The sequence below is a fragment of the Suncus etruscus genome, chromosome 6, assembly GCF_024139225.1.
Source record: "Suncus etruscus isolate mSunEtr1 chromosome 6, mSunEtr1.pri.cur, whole genome shotgun sequence".
Taxonomy (NCBI): domain Eukaryota; kingdom Metazoa; phylum Chordata; class Mammalia; order Eulipotyphla; family Soricidae; genus Suncus; species Suncus etruscus.
Genome location: NC_064853.1, coordinates 20,407,787 through 20,432,546, shown reverse-complemented (window position 1 = coordinate 20,432,546; position 24,760 = coordinate 20,407,787). Strand labels below are relative to the sequence as shown.

Here is a 24,760-nt window from a genome sequence, read left to right as displayed (position 1 = left end):
ACAGCCCACAGACAGACAAGCCTCCATCCAAACAAGGTTCTTTCCAGTAAGCCTGCTTTTCTCTCTAGCCAGCTCAGATCTAATAATAGGAATGTTCAATTCTGCAGAGACTGCCTGAACCTCATTCATCTGCTTCTCCCCAAACCCCCACCCATCTGCACCCTCCCAGGCCTTCTTACTCTACACAGCTTATGACCGGGTTTATTCCCATCCACAATAAACCCCAGTGCTCCTCTGCTAGGGCGTGTGATTCTCCAACAACATGTGTTTCTAAAGCTGCAGCCTGCTGCTAGTGCTTGTCTGAGGTTTTCTCACCCACGGCCCCTGGAGGCCCTGAGATCCTGTTTGTGCTAGTTAAGTATATAAAGTGGCCCTAAAGTAGGTTTTAATTAATTCAGCTGTTTAGCTCATTGAACTAAAAAATATCAAATTAAATGGCTCCTTTTTAGCCTAGTGCTTTTGTTTTCACTGTTTTCCACTTCACCAGCTATTGGGGCCAAACCATATGATTTCCCCAATGTTGTCATTAAAATTATTTAATTGAATGATGAATGTGCCAGCAAACCTGATGAACACGGCCATTAGAAGCAGGATGAAAACAAGACAGTGTGTGTGTGTGTGTGTGTGTGTGTGTGTGTGTGTGTGTGTGTGTGTGTGTGTGTGTGTATGTGGGTGTAATTATAAGGAAATATCCTTCCTTGGTTTTTCATAATTCTCCTTTGGGTGCTCTTGTCTCTTATGCAGAACTGAACCCAGTTGATCCCAGTTTCTTAGAAGGAACCAAGTCAGTCCAGGTCAAGTTCAAATCCCTTTCTGAAGTCAATTTCAGAAACTGGCCAGCTGAGTGTTTTTTAATCTCTCTCTCTCTCTTTCTTCTCTCTCTGCTTATATGTATATATACAGATAAAAAGAGATGTTTATAGTTATATATGACTGCAATAACAATTCACTGCTGTACTAAGGCTGTGATATAATCTCCTACAAATACTACCCCTACCTACTGAACAAACATCCTTTAATTTTTTAGACCCCTTATCTCCCAGATCTTGGCCACTTTATGTGAGTCATAATGTCTGCTTTGTGCTTAAAAATTTATTGAGCATCAGTTTTGTGTGAGGGTAGTGCTGGTAGCAGATTGTAAACATTACCACCAGCCTCATGCTACTCATGTATTTATGCCCGCTGCCATGTGATTTTGTAGCTCAGGCCATAGCATCTATTTCCCTTCCCCTTAAATCTAGGTTTTTGTGCTTTTAATTGGCTGACAGAATACATAAAAAGTGATGGTGGTCCAGCTTCTAGTCTAGGTTCTAAAGAATTTGTATACTCCTCTTTCTCCGGACCCTGCCTTCATTTTGTGCCTACTAGAGGATGAAGAAGACAGGCAATAATGAATTGTAAGTCCACCTCATATGGGCTCCAAATTCATGTGAGAAGTCAGTAAGGACTAGAAAAACCTCAGTCAACTTGCCAGAAAAACTTGTATGTAAATGAGGAAAACCATGTTAAATAACTCAAGCTTATCCGGCTGACTTGTAGAATTGGAAGTTAATCAAAAGTACTTGCTATGGGCCCGGAGAGATAGCACAGCAGCGTTTGCCTTGCAAGCAGCCGATCCAGGACCAAAGGTGGTTGGTTCAAATCCCAGTGTCCCATGGCATGGTTCCCCATGCCTGCCAGGAGCTATTTCTGAGCAGACAGCCAGGAGTAACCCCTGAGCACTGCCAGGTGTGACCCAAAAATCAAAAAAAAAAAAAAAAAGTACTTGCTATGCTACTAAGTTTTGAGTTTTTGATTATACAGAAATAGCTAAGTGAAACTGGGTCTTTTTTTAATATGGTACAGATGTAAGTGAGGATAGTATAATGAACTGGCAAGCAGGATGGTTTGAGGTGTCATCTAATCCTCACTGATGTCAGGATTTGAAGAGGGCTTCTAACCAGGTTGGGTGAAATGATAAGGATGGGGCTTCTCATCTAAAGGATTAGCTAACATATAATAAAAGAATGTACATAGTTTCCTGTATTCACATGTCAAGAAAAGACCATGAGAGGATATGGCTAAAAGACTTGAAATCTACAAACCTAGAAAAGAGCTCTGGACAGAAAGAGCATCAGTTCAAAACTTAATGTTCACCACTGTGGACCTGTGATAAAATAAAGTTCTGTAAGAGGTGTAAGCCTATTATACAAAAAATTTTAATGGAATTTCCAGCAGACGAATGCAGGTAGAAAGCAAGCAAGGATATATTTATCCACTATATGCAAGAAAGGAGGTAATGTGATGTGCATAACACCCCTTCAGTATCACATTGCAAACCACAGTGTTTAAAGGAAACAAAAGTATAGAAAAAGAAAGAAGAAAAATGTCTGCTACAGAGGTATGGTGGGATGGGGTGGGGACAGGACAGAAAAGGATATTAAAGACATTGGTGGTAGGAAAAGTGCACTAGAGATTGATGTTGGACATTGTATGACTAAAATTCAATCATGAACACATTTGGGAAAAAATAAATAAAAATTAGGGGAGATGGAAAAAGGATCTACCCAGGTATGTAAAATATGTGTATGTTTGGGATAGTTATTAACTTCTACCACTGCAGGTTGCTGGTTCACAAAAGCAACATGCCAGGGTTTAGGAGGTAATGCAAAGTACTGGAGCACATAACTTGCAAGTATGAGGCTCTGAATTATATTCCTGGCACCAAAATAATCTACTTTAGGAAGGGAGAAATACAAGAGTTGAGCGATAATGTCAGGAGGAAGTAGAGTGAGATACAAAAGGTTGAGAGAACAGTTGGACAAAAGCAAAGAAGCATTAATACATATGGAATATGTGGGTATTGCAGGCTTATCTTCTGTGCCATGGAGTAGAGATATTTTCTAGGAAATGAGGTCAGAGAGCCAGTTTTACACTGGTCCTCCCATAGTCACAGCCAATGAGAATTCAACGAGAGAAGAACTCTTCATTTCAAAACATTTACTCAAGGAAAATAATTAATCCTCTTTGTTGTAGAACATTTTTATGTGACAAACTGATTTGAGAACTAACATCACTGCACTTGAAAATCTGGAGTAAAAACATTGTAGTAGCACATGCTAAGAACCTGAGGCTAACAACAACAAAAAGGAAAAACACCCTACCTTATAAAAAGTCATCTGCAAACTCGTGAAGTAGCTATTTTCCAATGCAAATAGTGTCGAGAATGAAATAAAGCCACCACTTAGTCATTGAATAATGTTTACTTAAAGACCAGGAATGTCAATAGTGTTGACCTTTAAGCAGAAAGACTAAATATATTTGATTGATATATATGCAAGATGTGTGAGCAAATTAAAGAGCCCATCAAAAGTCTGGTCTAATTTTCCCTAGCTGGCTTTTTTTTTTTTTTCTCCCTGGGTGGCTTGAAATTAATTTGTTTCTTCACTGAAAGATGCTTATCAAGTACCTAATACTGGTACCATCTATGGTACTAAACATGCATTTGGGGACTGTTTGAACCTTTACATTGCAATCTGAAGGCAAAAATAGACAGACAGTGAGGGAAGATGGGCCATAGCAGAAACATCCAAAATGCAGTCCAAAAGTTCCCACTGATCAATCAAGGCAAATCTGTAAAAACTTCAAATGGTCTTTAACCTCACTGTTAATGAGAAAAACATATTTACCAAAGAACTAACAGTAACAATAACTCTACCATTTATTTATTTATTTATTTTGGTTTTTCGGGCCACACCCGTTTGATACTCAGGGGTTGCCCCTGGCTTGGAGGGACCATATGGGACCCCGGGGGATCGAACCATGGTCCTTTCCTTGGCTAGAGCTTGCAAGACAGACACCTTACCTCTAGCGCCACCTCGTCAGCCCCAAGCATTTATTGATCAGTTAAGTGCCACTGAAACCATAAACTCTTTATATATAAGATCAAATTTAACTACCACATTTAACTGCTTTATGAGTTAAATATTTTAACTCCCAGGTTTCCAATGAAGAAATTCACCTTGAGATTGCCCTTTATCCAGTAACTAAGTAGGAGAAATCAGGACTAGGACTTGTATCTGCTTGACTCCAAAGCTAGAATTCTTAAGATTACTTATTTTTCCATTTGGGAAAGGCATTCCAGGTCAGGGATGGGGCAGGGGCATTTTCAGAGCATAAGCAGAGATGCAGAAGCTAGGGTGAATGCAACCTGTTCACAAAATTATTGCTAAGAAAACAAACTGGTGCCAGGCTCTAAAGAGAATGTTGAGAACAGCTCCTAAAGCTACATCCTGGAACAGTTGGTATGAGATGAGAGATAGTTTGGGCTTTGTCCACATTGAAAATAGGTCAATGAAAAGTTAATGTCAGAGCACACTTCCTGAGCTATGTTCTCCTTTTGAATGAAGAAATTGTGTTGCACACTCACCTGCATATTATCCCCACTTCCAGGATGAAGAGGATCATCAGCTCCATTGATCTAGACTTGCACAAGAGAAGCTATATTGCCCTAGGGATCTTCTTTCTCCATTTAGTTAGCATTTCTTCCTATTCCAGTTGTTGTATTTTAGAACCTATAGTGTGCCAGGTCTTACATGAAGCACATAGAATTGTTGCTGAGCATAAACAAACATAACTTTTGCTCTCAGGGAACTGCCGTGTAGGTAGAAAGTACATGATTAGCAAAAACCTCATCACAGACTGTGGTAGGTTCTGCAAAGTTGAATGGTACTTCAAGGCATTGAACATATGGAATCTGGGTGTTTATCCATTTTTCTCTGAAGAAATGTTATTTAATGCAAGTTCTGAACACTAAGTCTCAGACATTACCGAGGTGAAGTTAAGGAAAGTAGCGTGCCTGGCAGAGGAAATGAATTTTATAACAGTCATGAGATAGGAATTTCCTTAGCTTTATGGAGAAAGAGAGAGAAGCCTCAAGAAAAGGAGCAAAGTGGGATCTATTGGAGATGAGGAGGCCACAGAGGCAGGAGAAACCAAATTGTGTGTGTCTCCTAAACCCCAGGGAGGTCACTGCCCTGATGTCTGTAGTTTTGTAAACAATTTCTTAAAAGTTATTCCACATTCAGGGCTGGAGAGATAGCACAGTGGTAAGGCGTTTGCCTTGCAAGTGGCAGACCTAGGACCAACGGTGGTTCGAATCCCGGCATCCCATATGATCCTCTGAGCCTGCCAGGAGTGACTTCTGAACACAGAGCCAGGAGTAATCCCTGACCGCCACCAGGTGTGACCCATAAAACAAAACAACAAAAAATTATTCCACATTTAAGATTTGTCCTAAAAATGAAGTCTCCACTATCTGACACAGTTGTCTACATAACTCCTAGAATCTCTCCCTTTTGTCCTAGTTGCTTAAAAAATATCAGAGCTAAATTAAACATCTCATTCAAATTGATATGGTGAGGGTGAGACTATTCAGTTCTTCCATGAATTTCTTCTAAACTGATATTGATTCTTCACATTCAGAATTTTATTCCAATGAAACTACTTATTCTGCAAATCACATGCACCTATGCTTTGCTTTGTGAGTTTGTGGTGGATTTTTGCCAAAGTATGAGTCATTGAGAATCACTAGAAATAACTCCTACATCTACTATTTCAGCTGAACAAATGGAGGAAAGGAGGTCAATTCAAAGAAGAGAAGAAAGAATGCATGAGTTTAAAATGCTCTAATCTCAACCAAAATATACTTTCCATCTCTAGAGTATTTTTTAAATTTATCTCAAAGGGCTTTCTCTCAGATCAATACCTTAAATTGTCCTTCAAAAAAATTATGATTTTCTCTGTTTTTGGTAAGAGCAAAGTGGGGCAACTAGAGATATAACAGTTTTCTAGTGATTTCATTGCACTTTATGGTAGAAATATGATTCACAGGCAGGTCTAAGATTTCAAAATCTTTACTCTACACCTCACTGCCTGCAATGAATACACAAATGGTTTTCAGATGTTCTGTCCTTGGGGATGATCCATAGTAAAGACACAGTGCATGTAAGATGCTTTCAACATTCGGCATTTCACACTTGGTCTACTTTACAAAGTAGCTGTGATCTCCTGTGCCCAGATCCCACCAAACCTCTTCCTTCCCTCCTGCTGGGTTAAGTATCACCTCACTGTGCAGTTCGATAAAGGAAACCCTGGGAAATTAATGGCCTTGTTACCACCATTGGTGCTTAATGACCCTGACGTTTCCTGTGGAGTTGTATTCTCCCTGGACTGGTTGTTAATAAACTACTTCTTCATTCTCTGGTTCCAAAGTATATCTCATACAGCAGTATCACATTCCGTAGCCCAAAAAAGAACAAATTGAATGGCCACTAGTGTGAAGCACTGTACTGTGAGGTTTGTGGATATTACCTTGCAGATAACTCAGTTAATCCCCAAATGAGCCTGTGGTCCAATCCTTGTCATTCTCAATAGAGAGATACATAATCAAGGAAGAGTCAGCTGGTATAAAAATGCCAGATGGCAGAACAATGCAGTTGAATCGGTATTTGAATCCATGGGCATGGACAGCCAGACTCATTTTAACCATCACCATATTGAGATCCGTAGGCAATCTACCTGTGGTCCTGACCTCAGGATATTGAGATATTAGACTGATTTACAATTTGACTTTGGGCAAGGTTGCACAAGTCATTTGATTTTTATTGCTTCTTCTTTGGGTAAAGACAGAATTATAAAAATAGCATCTCTTCTACTCTTGGAGATCTTTGAAATTAAGAAAAAAGCAACTGGTAGGAAGAAATTGAACATACCCTATATTGCAATGGCTTAATATATCATAGCACCTCAAGGCTTTGATTTGTCCCCATTACTCCTCACACCCCCATCATGAAAATGTAAGAAATAAACCAGAATGGATTTTTTGTTTGTTTTTTGTTTTATTTTGGGTCACACCTGGCAGCTCTCAGGGGTTACTCCTGGCTCTATGCTCAGAAATTGCTCCTGGCAGGCTACAAGGACCATATGGGATGCCGGAATTCAAACCGCCATCCTTCTGCATGCAAGGCAAACGCCTTGTCTCCATGCTATCTCTCTGGCCCCAACCAGAATGTTTTATTGCAATAATTATTCTAATATTTTAATTTCATTAATTTATTTAAAGTTTATTTTATTTTAATAATATTTCTCTAATATTCTAATTTTTGCTCACTTCAGTTCCGTTAAAGCTAACATACCAGTTAGTTATTGAAACTTTAAGTCAAATAAGACATCTTCCTACCAAAGCATACTAAAGGTAATGAGATTATTGGTTCCAAATTCATCATGATTGAGACCAGAAAGATAATAAAAGGCTCAAAGCATTTTACTTACATGAGACTCTTTCTGGTTCAATTCTAGGCAGCACCCATATAGTCCCCTAACACCATTGGTAATCTTGAGCACCAACTACTACCTCTGAAAAAAATTTATCATAGTAAACAAATCACCAATTCTCTCCCAGATTTTGTTTTTGAGTGCTGATTTTTAAACTAAAAGAAAAAAGAAAAAAGTCCAAAAATACTTGCCCCAAAAAGCATAATATATCCAAGTTGCATCATTTTATCAGGCTCTTCAGGTAAGTATCTGATAGTGGCAAAGAGATAGTGACAAGTGACAGTGATCTGGTCACTTTCAGTGGTCAAACCTGGTTTGACTGGTCAGAATTGTGGAAGATAGACTTAGAACAGCATAGCCACCTGTGAAATCTTTTTGTGTCTATAAAGAATGGCATTTAAAGAACCCTAACTCAGGCTTTCTCCAGACCAGACATTACATAAGAGACACTTTACATCCAAAGATAAAAATAAATAAAATAAATAAAAATAAAATAAAATCTATTTTGTTGAAGCCAAGTCACTTTGCTAAAATGCATCAAGTCCTGTATTCTGGAATTTACCTCTTTCCCAAATCAAGACTCAATACTTGCTCTCTTCATTTACCAGCTTCTATTTTTTCTCTGTGATTAATACTTTATTGTTTCTCATGCCCAGCTTCTGAAGTCCACCTTCCTCTTTGTCTTTGTTACTGTCAATTTAAGCCATCAGCTCTCACTTGAATTATGACAAAAGTCTTCCTCTTCAGAACTCCATCTGAGACTTGCATTCACTGATTTAGCAAAGAAATGATTTTAAAGATAAAACACATTTCTCCCAAGTTTCTTCCCAACATACTTCTACTTACAATAGTTATATTTTCTAGTTTTCTTACTCAGAATGTCTTGCTCTCAGAATGCCAAACCTCACATATAATGCCATGTAATTAAATCCTCTGAGCCACTGCTTTGGGATTTCCTTCCTCCTTCTCTCCCTCCCTCACTAATTCACTCCTCACTCCCTCTCTCCCTCCTCAACCCTATTTTTTTCTCACTCATCTCGGGATGCACTGCCCTCCTCTTACTAATAGTTCAGTAGCTCTCATTAATGAACCCTCTGAGCCAGATAATTTCTTGAACCCCTGCTTGGAACAAGTGTCCATATTATTTGATCTCATTATACCCTGTTCATACCCTTTGCTTATCAATAGTTGAGTCATCTTCAAGATTTAAAGAACATCAATGTGGAGAGGCTATACCCAGGATTAACTGCTTGGAAATGAGACTCAGAGAATAAATCTAGAAAACCAAGCATAGCAGGATGTGATGCAGTAGAAAAGTCAAAAAGGAAAAAAAAAGTTGTTTTTTTTTTAAATGCGAGTATACAAAGGAATACTAAAAAAAAAATCCTACACAAATGACAATGACCACAACAATCAATATATAACCAATCTGACACAGAAATGGGTAAGGAACTTGAAAATCATTTCTCCAAAAAAAAAAAAAAAGAAATAGATATTTCTTCATACAAATGGCCAATAAACATATAAAAAAGATGCTGTCACCACTATAAGGTGAAGTATAAATCAAAACTATAGTAAAAAGCTACCTCACACCCATTAGAATGACTCTTGAAGAGCAATGAAAAATAACCTGTGCTGATGAAGACACGGTGCATTTGGGACTCGTATGTTATGTTGGTGAGAATGTTAAATGGTACAGACACTATGGATAACTGTGTCTTAAAAATGTATCAGGGTTCCTTTAAAACTTAAAAACAAAATTACCATATGATCCAGAAATGCCATTTCTAAGTACATCCCCTCCCAAAATGGAAGCTGATAGTTGAAGCAATACCTACAGAACAATGTTCACTGAAGCATTATTCATCATCACTAAAACAAGGAGACAATCTAAGTGTCTATCAGAGCATAAATTGACAAACAAAATGTGGCATGGGCATATGAGACTATTACCTCACCCTAAAAGGAAGGATATTTCTGTAATACAACACAGTGAACCTTGAAGACATTATGCTAAGTGAAATAAGCCAATTATAAAAGGACAAGTACTGTATTATTTCAATTTATAAAGAGCCTAGAATAATCAAAATTGTAGGGACAGAAAGTATAATGGCTTCTAGGGACTAAGGAAAGAAAGGAATAAAGAACTAAGCTAAAAATATAAAATTTGTGTTATGTGCATCTAACATCTATAAAAAATATACCAAAATATGAAATTTCCTCATACAAAATTTTTCTTGGATTCTAAAATGAGTCCATAAGTGGCTTTTGGACTAGGCAACACAGAAATCCTTGGTGATCTCAGAGAGAGTTTTTGGCTTTGTTGAATAATGAATACACAGAAAATTAATTTCTTGCTAGTCTACCTAGGAGCTTCCTAGTTTTAAAAAGCATTTTAAAACATGACTATGTCTTACATTGAAGCAAGGCTAAGATTTGACTGGGAATTCTCTTTCCAGGTAGGCAGACTCAAGTTAATTGCTTCTGGGGCAGGTCACTGTAGCTCCTAGCAAAAAAGAATAAATAATTCTATAATCCTAATCCTAAGAGTCAGGTAATCAAAATGGGAGTTTTCTTCTATGTAGGAGTAGGTATTTTTGGCATGGGTATAGAGGGCCTCTGGCAGAGGCCTACACTGGAGACTATGTGGGCAGATTCTTTTCCTAATCTCACCTCCATGTTACAGCTATAGAAATGGACCTCACTGAGCTCATTAGCCCCAAATCTCAAGCTGGTCTTAGTGTAGTCTGCAAAGCTGGTTTCTATCTTCCTTTCTTCTCACCCTCCTTCTGGTTATCTTGACTATAACCATTCTGGTCTTCCCTATGCCCCTTTAACATTTCAAACATGTTCATATCTTTTTGTCTCTGGCCTACTGTGTCCTTTGCCTAAATTATTTCTTTCAAGGTTCTTACAAGTCTGACTCCTTGACATTCAGGTATCACTTCAAACATTCCACCATCAGGGAGTCATTTTTAACCACCATGCCTTCACTTCTCTTCAACCTCTGTTAAATAGATACATGAAGGTTTTTCAATGAACAAAAATTATTGACATAAGCCAAGTTCTACATATCTCCAGTAAGTCTCTCCTTTACTCCTCAATTCCAGCAGCTAATGCCCATATAACCTTACAGTAAATGATCTAAAACAACTCTCAAATATTGGTTGCATAAGAGATTCTAGAGGACTATCTTAAAGATTGGACTTCATTCATGGTCTTACTCCCAGAGATTCTATTTGAGTAGGTTGAAAGGGGACACTATATTGTTCAGATTATATTATAGTATATTGTTCAGGTGACTCTTGGAGAATGAAGTTCTTTGCACTCCTCATATAGCATAGTTCATACCATGGCAACACTACCTGGATAGATGGGAGGATTGAGAGATGGGCAAATGAATAATTCTTACAAGTCACCACAAAAGGAGAAGCAAAACCATTATGTTCTTCCTAAGCAGAGACTGCAGGAAAATTATTTTAAAGATAGACAGATGGTAGATAGATAGATAGATAGATAGAGAGAGAGAGAGAGAGAGAGAGATAGAAAGATGATAGAAATAAATAGAGGATAGATATATGATTGATAGATAGATAGACATAGATAGATAGATAGATAGATAGATAGATAGATAGATAGATAGATAGATAGATAGATAGATAGATAGATAGATAGATAGATAGGGGCCGGGCGGTGGCGCTAAAGTTAAGGTGCCTGCCTTGCCTGCGCTAGCCTAGGACGGACCATGGTTCGATCCCCCGGTGTCCCATATGGTACCCCAAGCCAGGAGCGACTTCTGAGCGCATAGCCAGGAGTAACCCCTGAGCGTCACCGGGTGTGGCCCAAAAACCAAAAAAAAAAAAAACCAGATAGATAGATAGATAGATAGATAGATAGATAGATAGATAGATAGATAGATAGATAGATAGATAGATAGATAGATGATATACTGGCTTTTGGGGGTACACCAGCAGTACTCAGGGGTTACTCCTGAGAGGCTCAGGAGACCATATAGGATGTCGGGGTTGGTCTTAGGTTGACTGTGTGCAAGGCAAACACCCTACTACTGTGCAATCTCTCCAGCCCTAAAGATATATTTTAAATGGATTAAAAATGATAAGGTTTGATGCTCCCTATAACACAATATAAAGAGTACTGAATTTATAAGAATGTCCTTAGTTATCCTGGAATTGGAGTTCAATTCTCGATCTCCACAATGAAGTATGATCTGAGTAGTTATATTTTGGAAGAATTTTTTAATTCCTGTTCAGATTAGAACAAATAACTCATACATTTTATATAGAAACTATTTTTCCTAAATTCATTGTATGTATATTTCTCTGTATGGGAAAGGGTATTATTAATAAAAGAGGGGTGCTTGTCCAAGTTCCAGTGGTGGATGTGGTGTGTGGTTCCAAATCCCAGGCATCTTCTACAGTCCATGCAAGGCATGGAAGTCAACATTTGGATTCTCTAGTTTCTGCATATGGATGTGAATGGAAAGGTGAGGAGGTCTGTGCCTGCCTGGATGTAAGCAACCTGTGTTTGACCAACAGATCAGTCTGGCTCTTTCTCCCTGGACTCCAGCTTGCATTGTCAGTGTAGGTTGCTGGGAAAGAAGAAGGAAAAAGTCAATGGAGCCCAAAATTTAAATCAAATCCTCAACTACCACAATCTGAGCCTTTCTTTAAGGGGGCTTCATCACATGGCTTTTTGCATAGCAAGAGAAAAGCCAACTTTTACACATCCTGAAAGCAAATTCTTGAGCAACCCAGAGATGCAGTGACTCCTTTTAGATTGTAGATGGTTTTTAAATAAGGGGTTAGAGGGGGAGTTATACACTCTCCAAGTTACTTTCTCTTTTGTGTGTGTGTGGGGGGGCACACGCAGTGATGCTCAGGGATTACTCCTGGCTATGCACTCAGAAATAGCTTCTGGCTTGGGGGACCATATGGGATGCCGGGGGATCGAATCACAGTCCATCCAAGACTAGTGCCGGGAAATCAGACGCCTTACCACTCTGTACCACTGCTCCAGCCCCTCCAAGTTGCTAAGTATTAATCCTCCATATTCCTGAGCCAGTCATTTTCAGAGAGATCTTCTTTATCTCATCAATGGACAATACACACATATTTTTCTTAAGAGTGTGATGACATGAGTACTAGAATGAAGATGTAGCTCTGCTTCCTGGGCCCTTCTTCTGGGGACTCTACCAGATGTTCTCTCTCCTGTAACAGAAAAGATGCCTTGAAAGTTCATCTTTGGTTCTTACCACCCTTCAGGAGCATGTAAAGAAAGAAGAGAAAGGCTTCTAACATGAAGAGGGGTAGAAAATTATAGGCCTGTGATGCTTCCTGGCTAGATAGCATCATGGACTTGAATACATACATACATACATACATACACACACACACACACACACACACACACACACACACACACACACACAGCCATGCCATGCTCCTGGGTATAAAAGCCTCACTGACCTCTTCTGGCCTAAGTGAATTTGGTCTAGTCCTTCCTATTTCCACTTTTAGGAAAGCTCAGAGCTTACTCCTGGCTCAATCCCCAGAAGCACTCAGGCTCAGGCTATCATATGGGTGCCAGGAAAAGAATCCAGGATGGCTTCATGTAAGGTAAATGTTTTACCCACTATAGTATCTTTCTGCCCATACCCACCATCTTCTTGCCAGCCTCTAGGGTCCTTCCTCTCAGTATAGGGGACATGCTGGCCATCTCCTAGTTCCTCAAAAGCATCCAGTTCTTTCCTGACTCCTAGTCTTCTCTGTACATTGCTGTTGTGTATCTTGATCACTCTAACCTCTTTGCTCAATTCCTGCTAGTCTTCATGAATAAGCTAGCTCTGAGAATGCCCCACTGAGAAAGTCTCCTATGGTCTCGCCATCTAAAAGCAAAGTGTCCTATCTGGCTTTTATTTGTAGCTTTGTTTGTTTGGGGAAAAGGCACATTCAACAGTTCTCGAAACTTACTCCTGATTCCTAGCTCTGTGTGCAGGATCCTGGTGGGACTTTGGGTGCTAGGGATTGAACCTGGGTCAGCTATGTGCAATGAAAGGAAAGAGGGCAAAAAAATGAAAGACTCTTTAGCCATAGTAAAATAATTTTTATAAAGCTCTTACAATGCTCAGCAATACTGTAACCAACAACTCCAAGAAATATGAGAAGTGGAAATGAACAAACTTTTCCAAGAATACATACAGAGAACCATATTGTATATGAAAAAATGTTCATCATCACATATTAATCAGGGAAATAGAAATCAAAGCAACAATGAGGCAATATCTCACATAAATGAGAATAGTACGTGTCAAAAGACTAGAAACAACCAGTATTAGTAGAATGTAGTACAAAGGAACTCTCATTCACTGCTGATGGGAAAATGGTCTGGTTCAGCCCCAGAAAAAAGCTATAGATATGTCTCCAAAAGGGTAAGAATAGATCTCCCATTTGACCCATCTATTCTTGGCATATCACCCAAAAGACCAAAACACTCATTTGAAAAGACATATGCACAGTTATATTACTGAAAAATTTAACACAAAACTCAGAACATTAAATATAAACTAAGTGTTCAATGATGAGTTGATAAAAGAACTCGTGGTATATAAACACAACAGAATACCTGCATCTACAAGAAAAGTTAAAAAACAAAGTCACTGAAGTCACTCTGTAACAACTCGAATGGAATTTGGATGTTAAGCAAAGTCAGTTAAAGTATGGACAAATACTGGATGTTCTTACTTATTTGTGGCATGACAAGGAAACAAAAGGTGTCAGTTTGGAAAAACTCTTGGTCCTGGATTATAGAAATAAAATTATCTAAGAAAAGGGAATAATGGGAGGGGAAAAAGAGAAAATTTGATAATAATTTAGAGGCACTGATGAGAAGATTCAGATATTTTGGTGGTATAGAGGTGAGGTAATTGTATATATAAAACCATAAAAATCCAATACTATTGCCTATTTTGGTTTTAAACTGTAATAATTAAATTAAAGAAGACAGGGTGGAGATGGCAAGAGAGAAGGAACATTGGGACATTGAAGGAGAACACTAATAATGGTGCTAGATGTGGAGTTGGAACATTGATGTGTGAAACTACTATTAACAGCATTTTAAATCATATTGCATATGTAATTATTATTTTAATTAAAGAAATAAAAACTATCAATATGTAACTCTACAGTAGTCATAAGTCACCTTAAAGAGCACTGATTTGAGAGCTCTCCCCTGAAGAGTTTTATCTCTTTTCACTCATGCAATTTAGAATAAGTCACTTTTCTCCCTGGTACCACCTCCCCCTAACCCTCTATTTAAAATGGAAGCAAAGGGAGTGTTGTCATAGAGATTCTGGGAGAATTCAATAAAATAAGATATAAAAGAGTTCCAATGTCAGCTAAAGAAAATCCTCCTCCGTATGAGTTTGCCATATATGTCCTGATGCAAACATAGTTTATAAAAACAAGTATAGTTATAAAATATTATCTTTGTGATTATTGACCAGTACAGATGGAAAGCTATGAAATTGATTCCCCCCCCCCTTTTTTTTAGTTAACCTATAAACCTTCTTGAGAACTGTGGCTTTCTCTGGTGTCCTGGTCTTAGTTAAGTCTTTGGGAAAAAATTGCAGTCACACATGTACAAACCACACACACACCTACACACAAACATATCATTTCTCATTTTGCCCCAAGTCCCCACTGAACTACAACCTGCCTGAGAAAATATAAATCAGAATGTATGTTGTAAGGCTGCTTCCTCCTGGGGCTCTGGGGTCACATATATATTGCAAGAAAAGAGTCACCCACTCTTGGGGTCTGTAGAGAACTGAACACCTGACCTGAAACAAAAGGGGAAGAGTACAGGGGCTGCACTGCCAAGGATAGAATTTTAAACACTCTCTTCCCAGCATGGAGAATGGCAGTGGCTCCTGAGCACGTCCTGTCTAAAAGAACAGTTACTGAAGCATATACAGAATATGACCTCTCTCTTGCTATGGATGCTGCTTCAGGGAAGGGTCCAGGGAATCTCTACACACCAGATAAGTCCAGGCTTCAATTCTATGAAGCTTGACCAAAAGCAATTCTTGTTCCTCTTCAGATCATCTCCTTGACCAGAGAATGGGGCAGAATTGGCACAGAGAATGATTAGAATTTGTATCCCATCAATGGTTCTGTGAGTGCCACATGACCGCAATGCCCAGAATCAGAAAGATAAGTCCCATCTTGGGGTCTTCCAGAGCTCTTGCAGTAGCAGGAACTACTTTGTTTAGGAAGTTATTCCTATTCTATCAGTCCTCCTGGTTCCACGATTCTATAATTCAGAGATTTAATGTTCCTAGGTTTGAACACGGCCTGGCTGGCTGGTATCTGATAAAAGAGTATAGAAAAGATGGCAAAAATTGGAGTGTGGGTTTTGAAGTCACTGGAAGAATCTTCAGAAGAGGCAGAAGGGTTAATATGACAATGACAAAAGGTTTTTCAATTCTCATTGCAATTCTGGGACTTAATCGCATGCTTTTGAGATATACTCAATAGCAATGTCCAACTTAGATGCTGATACTGGGCAAGTAGGCAATGAGTAGGAAAGGGGCTTCTTCTCTTATGGGCAATATATGTCATAAACATCTGACTTGTTTTTCTTCTGCCATCCCAGCCTGGCTAACACTTCCTGCTGAAATCATACCCTACTAATAGACAATCACTGCACTGAAACTGGGGCTTGTTCAATGTGCAATAGACCTCTTGGCACTAAACAACAGCCCTCCCTCGGCAGAGCTGGCTTTTCCACACGTGTGTACCTGTCAGCTATAATAAGGATGACAATACTCAGTTATTGAAGAGATTTCATATCATCATGCTCTTTGCTCTTTGTCAAACTCTTTCCACTTACCTATTTTCCCCCCTTTGGCCACACCAAACAATGCTTAGGGCTTACTCCTGGCTCTGTGTGCTCATATGGGGTTCAGGGGATTGAATTTAGATTGGCCATGGGCAAAGCAAATGCCTTATTCAGTGTGTGTGTGTGTGTGTGTGTGTGTGTGTGTGTGTGTGTGTGTGTGTGTGTGTATCTTATTCCTCCTCATTTTTATTTGCTCCTCTGCAAAGGAGCCTGAGGCTAAGAGAAGTAACTTGCCTGAGGTCACACAGCTAAGAAGCTAAGTCAGAGATTTTCAGGACTGTCTCCACTGCTCTCTGGATTTCAGCAAGACCCCTGGAAAGAATTATGAACAGGGTTGTTATATGTACCCCTTTAGTCCTTTAAATCATGCTTGACATCACATGGCAGACATTAGGCTAACAAATAACTGTTGCAAACAGTCATTTGGTGTTTCCATGGAAGGCTCAGGAACTAACCCAAGTAGCTTCTGCTTCTTTGCCTCCAGAATTCCTCCTCTGAGCAGCATGCCTCATTCACCCTGTTTCAAGACTCACACTATTCATCACACCATGTTGGTGGGTAGCATCTCCACAAACAAGTCTTCTATCTGCAACACTATGGTCCCTTTCAACAGAAGGCCGTGTATTAGGAACCTTTGGGTCCTCTGAACAAACCCCGAGACTAGGGCGTACACTTCGTGTGCACATAGAGCACAAACATGGGGAAACCTGAATTCACAACTTTGTTTACTTGGGGAGTCTCTCAAGCCTTCTCAGCTGATCCATTGGTCTCTCATGGTAAATCTTAGCCTGTGATCCCTGTGGGTAGGAGATTTCCTGGGGATCTGGAGACCTGGGGTGTTGTGTCTGTAAATATTTTAGGGGATTACTATGTTACTCACCCTAAACTGATTGGTGATTGTGCCCTACCCTAGGGTGTGACCTGGCATTCTGCCCCCACCCTAGGGTAGTACCTGATTCTGCTTCCACCATTGGTTGGTATCTGATCCCACCATTGGGTGGTACCTGATTCTGGGGGATAAAAACAAGAGTCTGTGGACAGCCGGGGCTTTTTGGCTGGAACTGAAGCTGAGTCTTTGGACTTCAGTCTTGTCCACCGAATAAAGCGAATATTTCCATAAGCCTGACTGTCTGCGAGCTGTTTACCCCCTGTTTCACCTCAGAACCGTCGACTAGACAGGGTGGCAGACGTGTGCTCCGAGCTGGAAGAGAAAGGCCTCATCCTCCATCCCACCATCAGTCAACCTCTTCAGGGGCTGACTTGCTACACTAGGGATCTCAAGGGCCACACCCAGCAGAGCCTATAATCTCCAGACTATACCTAATAAGGCTCAGGGAACCATGAAGCTGGGATAACCCACAGGCAAAGCACACACCTTAACCCTCTACTATCTCTCCAGCTCTCAAACTAGTTTTGAGCACAAATCTCTCTAAGCAACATGTGCCCCCCATAGTTGGTGATAATGCCCATCCCTGGTGGTTATACTGGATTAATTTAGGAGGCAGATTTATTTAGCCTCAGCTGCAATTGGCTGGGGGAGAGGGTGCTGTTTACTCACTTAAAGAAGGTAGATTTTCATGGAAGTGCTGAATGAATTCTTTCTGAAAAAGCAGCAATTAGCCAAATTAACATGAAAACCTTTCCTTCTAAACCCTAGATGATTTGATTCCCTGAAATTGGTCCCGAAGCAGGCCAGGCATCTACTCAGTTTCTATCCAGAGAAAATTTTCCTTTCACCTCCAACAACTCTCGTCCTTTTCCCCCATGTAAACCAACAGTAGAACCAAGCATTTAATGGGAGGACACCAACCTTGTCTCCAGAGATCCTGTGCTAGCTGCGACCAGGGTTGGCAAGATGCAATTAGCCAATTCACACACACAGCTCCCCCCACTCCCCCACCCCCCAGTCTCTGCCTAAGGAAAATGAAGCTCCAATTACAAATTTCCTGAGAAAATTGCTACTCAATTGCACAAAGCTGATTTTCAAGGCATTGACACCTCCTTGGTTTGCTAGCTTATTAGATACAGGAGCTAGGGCAGATGCAGGAGTACTTAAGGGCTGGTTTTCAGACCAATGAATCTGAAGAAATTCTCTTTATTGGCCGGCAAGGGGAGGTGGGGGCTAGGGGAGGCAGCACCAGATCTGATAAAGGAGATTAAATGGCCTTATACATCTGACAGCAAAGAACAGTCCCCATGGGGATCCCAAATCCTGCTGGTGCTAATAAAGTGCACGATATTACTCTCGTAATATAGTGTACAATATAAGGCGTCCAGATGCCGAGGCCAGAGCCACGACCTACATCTTCCACAAACCAATTTTCTGCTGGGTTGGATGTGTAAAAAAGAATCCAAATACATATTTTTTTCTTTGAAAGAAGAATTGCTTCTCTGGCTTTTTTTTTTTTTTTTACCTTGGCTTGTCTGCTCCTCCCCCGCCCTTGACCCCGCCACGTTCTCAAAGTGGGAATTACTTCTAATCCACTCACAGGAAAAAGCACCACCTCACTCAACTGTGGACGATTACTGGACAATTGGGTCGCGTGCTAGCTTCCCCGCGGCAATGGGGTTCAATCTGCAGCCAGGAGGAGAAGGACCGGGTCCTCATTTTTCCTGGCACACCTTCCTGAGCCCAGAGCTCTGCACCCAGCTCACAGAAGTGCCCAGAGTCCTAAAATACTTCATTTTCAGCTCAAGGGCTTACATTACAGGAGAAAGCATTTAACAAAGAGTGACAAGTAGTAGTAGCAGCTGCTGCAGTAGAAACAATAATCATCTTAGTATCGTTGGTCAGAGTAGCAATAAAAATAGCAGAAGGAGGAGGAGGTGGTATAGGAGTCGACAAAGAGTCTGACTACCAGCAGTGGTAACAGCAATAAGCCGCAGCAAGTAGTGGCAGCAGCAGCAATAATGAGGCAAGTGGTAGGAGCAAATGCAATGCTTGTAGTAAGCAAAAGTGTTGGTAGTAGTGGAGATGCAAGCATAAGCAGCGGTAATATCAATGGTATTAGTAGCTGTAGTGATAGTGGTGGTAATTATAGTAGTGGTGGGAGTAGACTATAATAGAGTTGCAGTAGCAGCAGGAAGAATAGAAATTTCAATTTGCAAAGCATGAAGAAAGCACTTAGCTTTCTCTAATAAAAAGCACTCTTTGCAAGGAGTTTAGGGGGTGAAGCCATTTCCCAAATCAGATCAACAGCAACAATGCTTTATTTATCCCTTACCCATCACTGAGCATCTGCTGAAAGTGGTTGGAGTATTTCTAAAAGCACCAAGAAAGAAGACAACATACTCTCCCCATCTAAACCAGCAGACCAGAGGAAAACAGGAAAATGTCTGAGGTGCACCACAGTGGTTCCCACCAGGTAACTTAGTCTCCCCATTCAAACCTCATAGGAACTTCAGACAGTGGAATGAATGATGCACCTCCACTTAGCAGCTAAAACACCTTAGCCTGGCAGAGGTGTGGCTAGGATACACTGAGGCAAAAAAGAATTAGGCGAGTCTTCTATCACCTACATGCCTCAGCTGCCTGAGCAGAAAATAAGCTCAGCATTTCTGTTGACCACAATTATCCAGTTTAAAAAAAAAAAATAGGTGGATTGTCCTCTAATTTTACCAACTGAGGAACAGGAGAGGTGCCAGGTCAGTGTCACTTGGTTGACAATAACAAGAAGGATGACAATAGACATCTAATCTCTTCCTTGTGTTCTAGAGCTTGCCTTACAAAAAATGTGTTTTCACATATGATGGTGCTAGGCATTTGGTTTGGCTGGTTAGTTTGCACCATTCTAAGTAGATGTTATCCTGTTTTATGGCTACTAGAAATGGAACCTCGGGGTAGTTCACTATCTCAGAACCACCAGGTAAGCAAAGTATTGGGGCCCAGCTCCAGAAGAGAATTGAGAAATTCAAGCCATTTTCTTACCTTGCTGTACTCATCCAAGGTGTAGCATGAGAATGCACAAAAAAGACGAGTCCCTGGCCCCTCTTCAGAGTGGTGGGAATTTGAGGGGAAGGTCCAGAAGAGAAATAAAAGCACCAGCTATCTCCTCAAAGTCAGCAGACAGACAGATATGGGTGCTGTCTCCATGCAAGGCCCTTGGCCAAATGCTTTCTTGGGTATAACTCTTATGTTGTACATGTTCATCTTTGACATATGAAGAAAGAAAGATGAAGGGAAGTGAAGTAACTGGTTCTAAGTAACTGGAGTGGTAACTGGTATTTGAACCCAGGGCATTGTGACCCCACAGATCCCGATGATATTATCCATTATTTAATCCTATGCAAAATATCCCATCAATGTCAGTTTTTGCTGACAATATTTCCTTATTCCTTGTGTGCTCAACTAAGTAATAATTATAAGACTTATTTTATCTGCATAGCCACTTGAGTAAGAAGGCATTGTCGCCCAATTTAGAGGAGGAACTGTGGCTACTACTAGTTGGAGACATTGACTGTTTGCCTCCCATGCAAAGCCTGCTAAAAGCAAGACCACTACTCACATGCCAGCAGAAACTGGAGAAAACTGCATTTGGCCTTCAACAACTTTGCAATCACCAAAAGTGGGTTCTGACATCTCTTCAGGAGAAAAGATGCAGAGGAGAATATACAGAACATGGGGCCAACAGATTATAAGATTCTAACCATCTTCTACCTAAATATGGAGAGGGGAGAAGTCAAGGGGCTAAGTCTACCGAAGTGGTTCTTCAAGAGTGGAGGATGTATGGGGACCAGGTTTTCAGGCAAGAAATAGCATTTTTATCATTCAAGAGGATACTAGAATTAGTATGAGAACCAAAGGGCACCCTAGCATAGATGTCTCTGATTTCTTCTAACCTTTCTTCCATCAGGACCTAAAGTAGCACTGGAAAAAAAAAAACACACACCAGGAGAAAATAAGTTCAGAAAGAAAAGCTTTGTATGATGTTAGTGTCTTGCAGGCCTTCCAGGGCCTGAAGGGATGTTTGATCCCAAGAGTACAATGACTCCTGGGCAATCAGAGTTTTCTTCCTTTCTTTCTTCTTTCTTTCTTCTTCCTTCCTTCTTTCCTTCCTTCCTTCCTTTCTTCTTTCTTTCTTTCTGTTTTTCTTTCTTTCTCTCTCTCTTTCTTTTCTCATGGCAATGGCATGGGAAGGATTACTTGCATGGCTTGGCCAAGCACACTCTGAGATTTTATTGTACAATCAATCACACATTCATCTCACCCTGACCCTCTGCACATAGCCACAATTGAAAATCAGTAAATATCAAGCTTCTCTCTCATTCCTAATGAAGTCACATGTGCTTTTGAGATAGTGGACTTGGAGAAAGAAGGGAGAGGTATTATAGCCTGACTTATTCCATTACCTGGGAGTCAATGAAACTTCAGAGCTTCAAAATCAAAAGTTCTGGCAAGGACACATAGAGATGATTCTAGTTGTTGCAAATTCTATTCATGTAGATAAACATCAACAGCAAACCTTGAATTATATTACAACTTGAGTATGGACAAGCTTCTGGGTAATAGGGTAGTAGGTAATAAATGTGAAAAATGTTTCAACTGGTGTAAACTTCTACATCAATATAAAGGATTAAAATTATTACCTTTTTGTGAAAGGAAGGAAATAGCATATTTGATGCCTGTTTTGAAAATTAGGTGCCCATAAAAGCAAATAAGCTCATAAGCACAGCATTTCAGAGCTAAAAAGAAATACTTTCTCTCCCTCCATCAGCAAGCATTTGGAGACCCTGTCAGCAACCCAGCCCTACATCTGTGGGGCCTCTGGAAAGCTACAGGAGCTAGACCCACACAGGGCCCTTTCAAGGCCCTGAGAGTGAGTTAAACTTTAATGAAGGAGGTGGGGGGCACGGGAGATGATAAAAGGTAAAAATGGGTGTGGTGAGACATCCATCAGCCTGGGGCATCCAGGATAGGAGTTAAGGCTAAATCTAAAGAAAAATCTGAGTACCGTGGCACAGACAAAAAGATCCGGGGGGGGGGGGGGGAAGATATTGGGGTTTCCAAACTCAGGGTGAAAGAAGGTATGGCCTCCAGGCATTTGACTTTACAGTTGCAAAACTGAGATACAGAGAAATGGTCACTTACCCAGATTACTCAGGCAGGAAGTGGCACAGCCAGGAGTCATGCCCAGCTAGTTTTAAAATAGTTGCTATTCTGTCCCCACTCAACATGGTATATAATGTTGAGAGACTCAGAATGCAACCCTTAGCACATAGTTGGTGGCACAGTTGGTGGCAAAGATTAGAATTAAGTCACCCTCCCTCCAGTTATAACCCATTCCATTGTGCCAGAAAGCCACTCCAAACCTCCCATTTGGCTCCCCATGCCATCCCTCCTCACCCTACTACTGCCTGGAAGCTGATGCCTTCATTTCTCAGTCATTAGGTTGACAAGAAAATCAGACCATTCTTCCCTTCCCCAGCCTTTTTCCATCCCTGGCACCTACCTGAGTCATGGTACCATCTGTATTCTAACTTCCAAACCATCCTTTTGAAAACCAGCTGGTCTGGGAATAAGCTGTCTCAGTGTCATATATTTAATTTTTAAAGAATGAACAAAATGGTGAAAAGACTTTCAAAATTGCTCCAGCTTTGTGTGCAATCGCCAGCTGACTGCAGGTCACCACCAATCCTTCCCTCTCTTGAGACTCTGGGGCTCAAAGGGGCAGACAGAGTGTTTGTTCCTAGAGCTAGAGAAAATTGCAGACCTGACCTGCCCTCTTTGGGCTCCAGATAAACCCACCTCGACAGCAAAGCTTCATTCCTTATTTAACGTCAGCCTCTCCCTCGGCTGAGCCACTAACAAAGAGCCCATACAAAGGACAAAGTGACAGCACTTAAGATTCCCAAGGAGGTCCTGTTCTATTGCTTATGACATCCCAGGTATGTGGGAAAACAACAGCTCCAGATAAATGCCTGGCCCTGAAAATCACAGCCATATGGCCAGAAAAATCAAAAGCAGACATATGGCCAAATGCAGCAACAAAATAAGTGTTTATTAAACTTAGACAGTACTATGCTCCAAGGAGGTGTAACATAATAATACTAATATTGACTGAAAGATTCTAACATTGCAGACACTTTCTTCTGGCTCTTGAAACCTCACAACAACTCTGCAAAGTAAGAATGATCCCTGTACAGTGGGTAGTCCAGGTGGATTCAGGCTGGCCACTGGACCAAGAGATACTGGGGTTTGAATCTGCCTCATTACTTCCTGTTAAACCAGGAGACTCTGAATTTAACATCTCTATGAATCTGTATGTCCTCTGCTATGCAATAGGATGAGCCAGGAGACAAGGTCCTAGAACTCCTGTGCAAAGTAGAGTTAGGCATGGGGAATTGATTAGATGAGAGCCTAGCAGTGGGACTCTACGTTAGTTGCCATTAGCCATCATGTCCATGTCCAAAGAAAATCAGTGAGGTCATTTAATCAGTAAGAAGTAGCTAAAAGGACAACCTACCTCTGTTCCTGTTTCCTTAACGTATTCCTAATAGTATATCATTCACAGGATAGAGGAGGACTGATTCGAGCTAGGGCCACATATGTAAGGCAAATGGTAGAACTAGACTGAACTCAAGTTTCTGGATTGTTCCTTCTACTCAACCACAAGGGATAGAAGGCGGCCATAGAAGAGCTTGGGTACTGGGTAAGAAAAGTAAGTGAGATGGAACTGGTAGACCAGGCGGTTTAGGCTTGAAGAAAGGAAAGTTAGAGGCAATTATAGACTAGGAGATGTCTTGCATTGCTTGCAGCAATGACTACAGTATTGAGTCAGAAGGTATTTAAGATACAAAACTTGAAATAAAGTTAAATTTGTGCTGTGTGAAGATATGGTATCCCTATCTAAGACATGGTATCCAATGATAAATTCAAGGTTCGCATTTAGAATTTAACCCTGTGGGAACAGGGCAAAAACAGAGGCTTAATCATTTACCTCAACCTCAAGATAAACTGGCTCAGTTTGTCTTCAGAACAACCAGGGAAAATCAGCATCCATTATAACACTGACAGATGCAAATATCCATATTCAGAAATATTAAATTATTTGCTCAGGGGGCCGGCGAGGTGGTGCTAGAGGTAAGGTGCCTGCCTTGCAAGCGCTAGCCAAGGAAGGACAGCGGTTCAATCCCCCAGTGTCCTATATGGTCCCCCCAAGCCAGGGGCAATTTCTGAGCGCTTATCTACGAGTAACTCCTGAGCATCAAAAGGGTGTGGCATGAAAAAACAAAAAAAATTATTTTCTCAGGATAAAACAAAAACCAAACTAACAGGTTTACTAGTAAAATGTCAGATTTGTATTTGAAACTGAATCTGACTCTAAACCCATGCTCTTCCCAATAAATTGTGTCTTCTGGCTTTTAAATAAATCAGTACAAATACCTGTCATTCATAGTACAGGTTCTGTATGAAGTTCAAGAAATAACATATTGAATTAATGAGTTAACTATAAGACCTGAGTCTATAGAACTCTTAGATAAGAGAGATTCAGGGGGAAAGTTTCATGACACTGAATATATAAGTGAT

At 40.4% G+C, this 24,760-nt stretch overlaps 1 long non-coding RNA gene across 1 annotated transcript in view; it reads right to left on the bottom strand.

The window, feature by feature from the left end:
* Nucleotides 1-18,807, bottom strand: part of LOC126010988 (uncharacterized) — a 585,811-nt gene extending 567,004 nt beyond the window's left edge. Inside the window, exon 1 of the long non-coding RNA XR_007496744.1 lies at nt 18,723-18,807. This is a non-coding gene — a long non-coding RNA (uncharacterized LOC126010988). The remainder of the gene's footprint in view (nt 1-18,722) is intronic.
* Nucleotides 18,808-24,760: the final 5,953 nt, after the last annotated feature.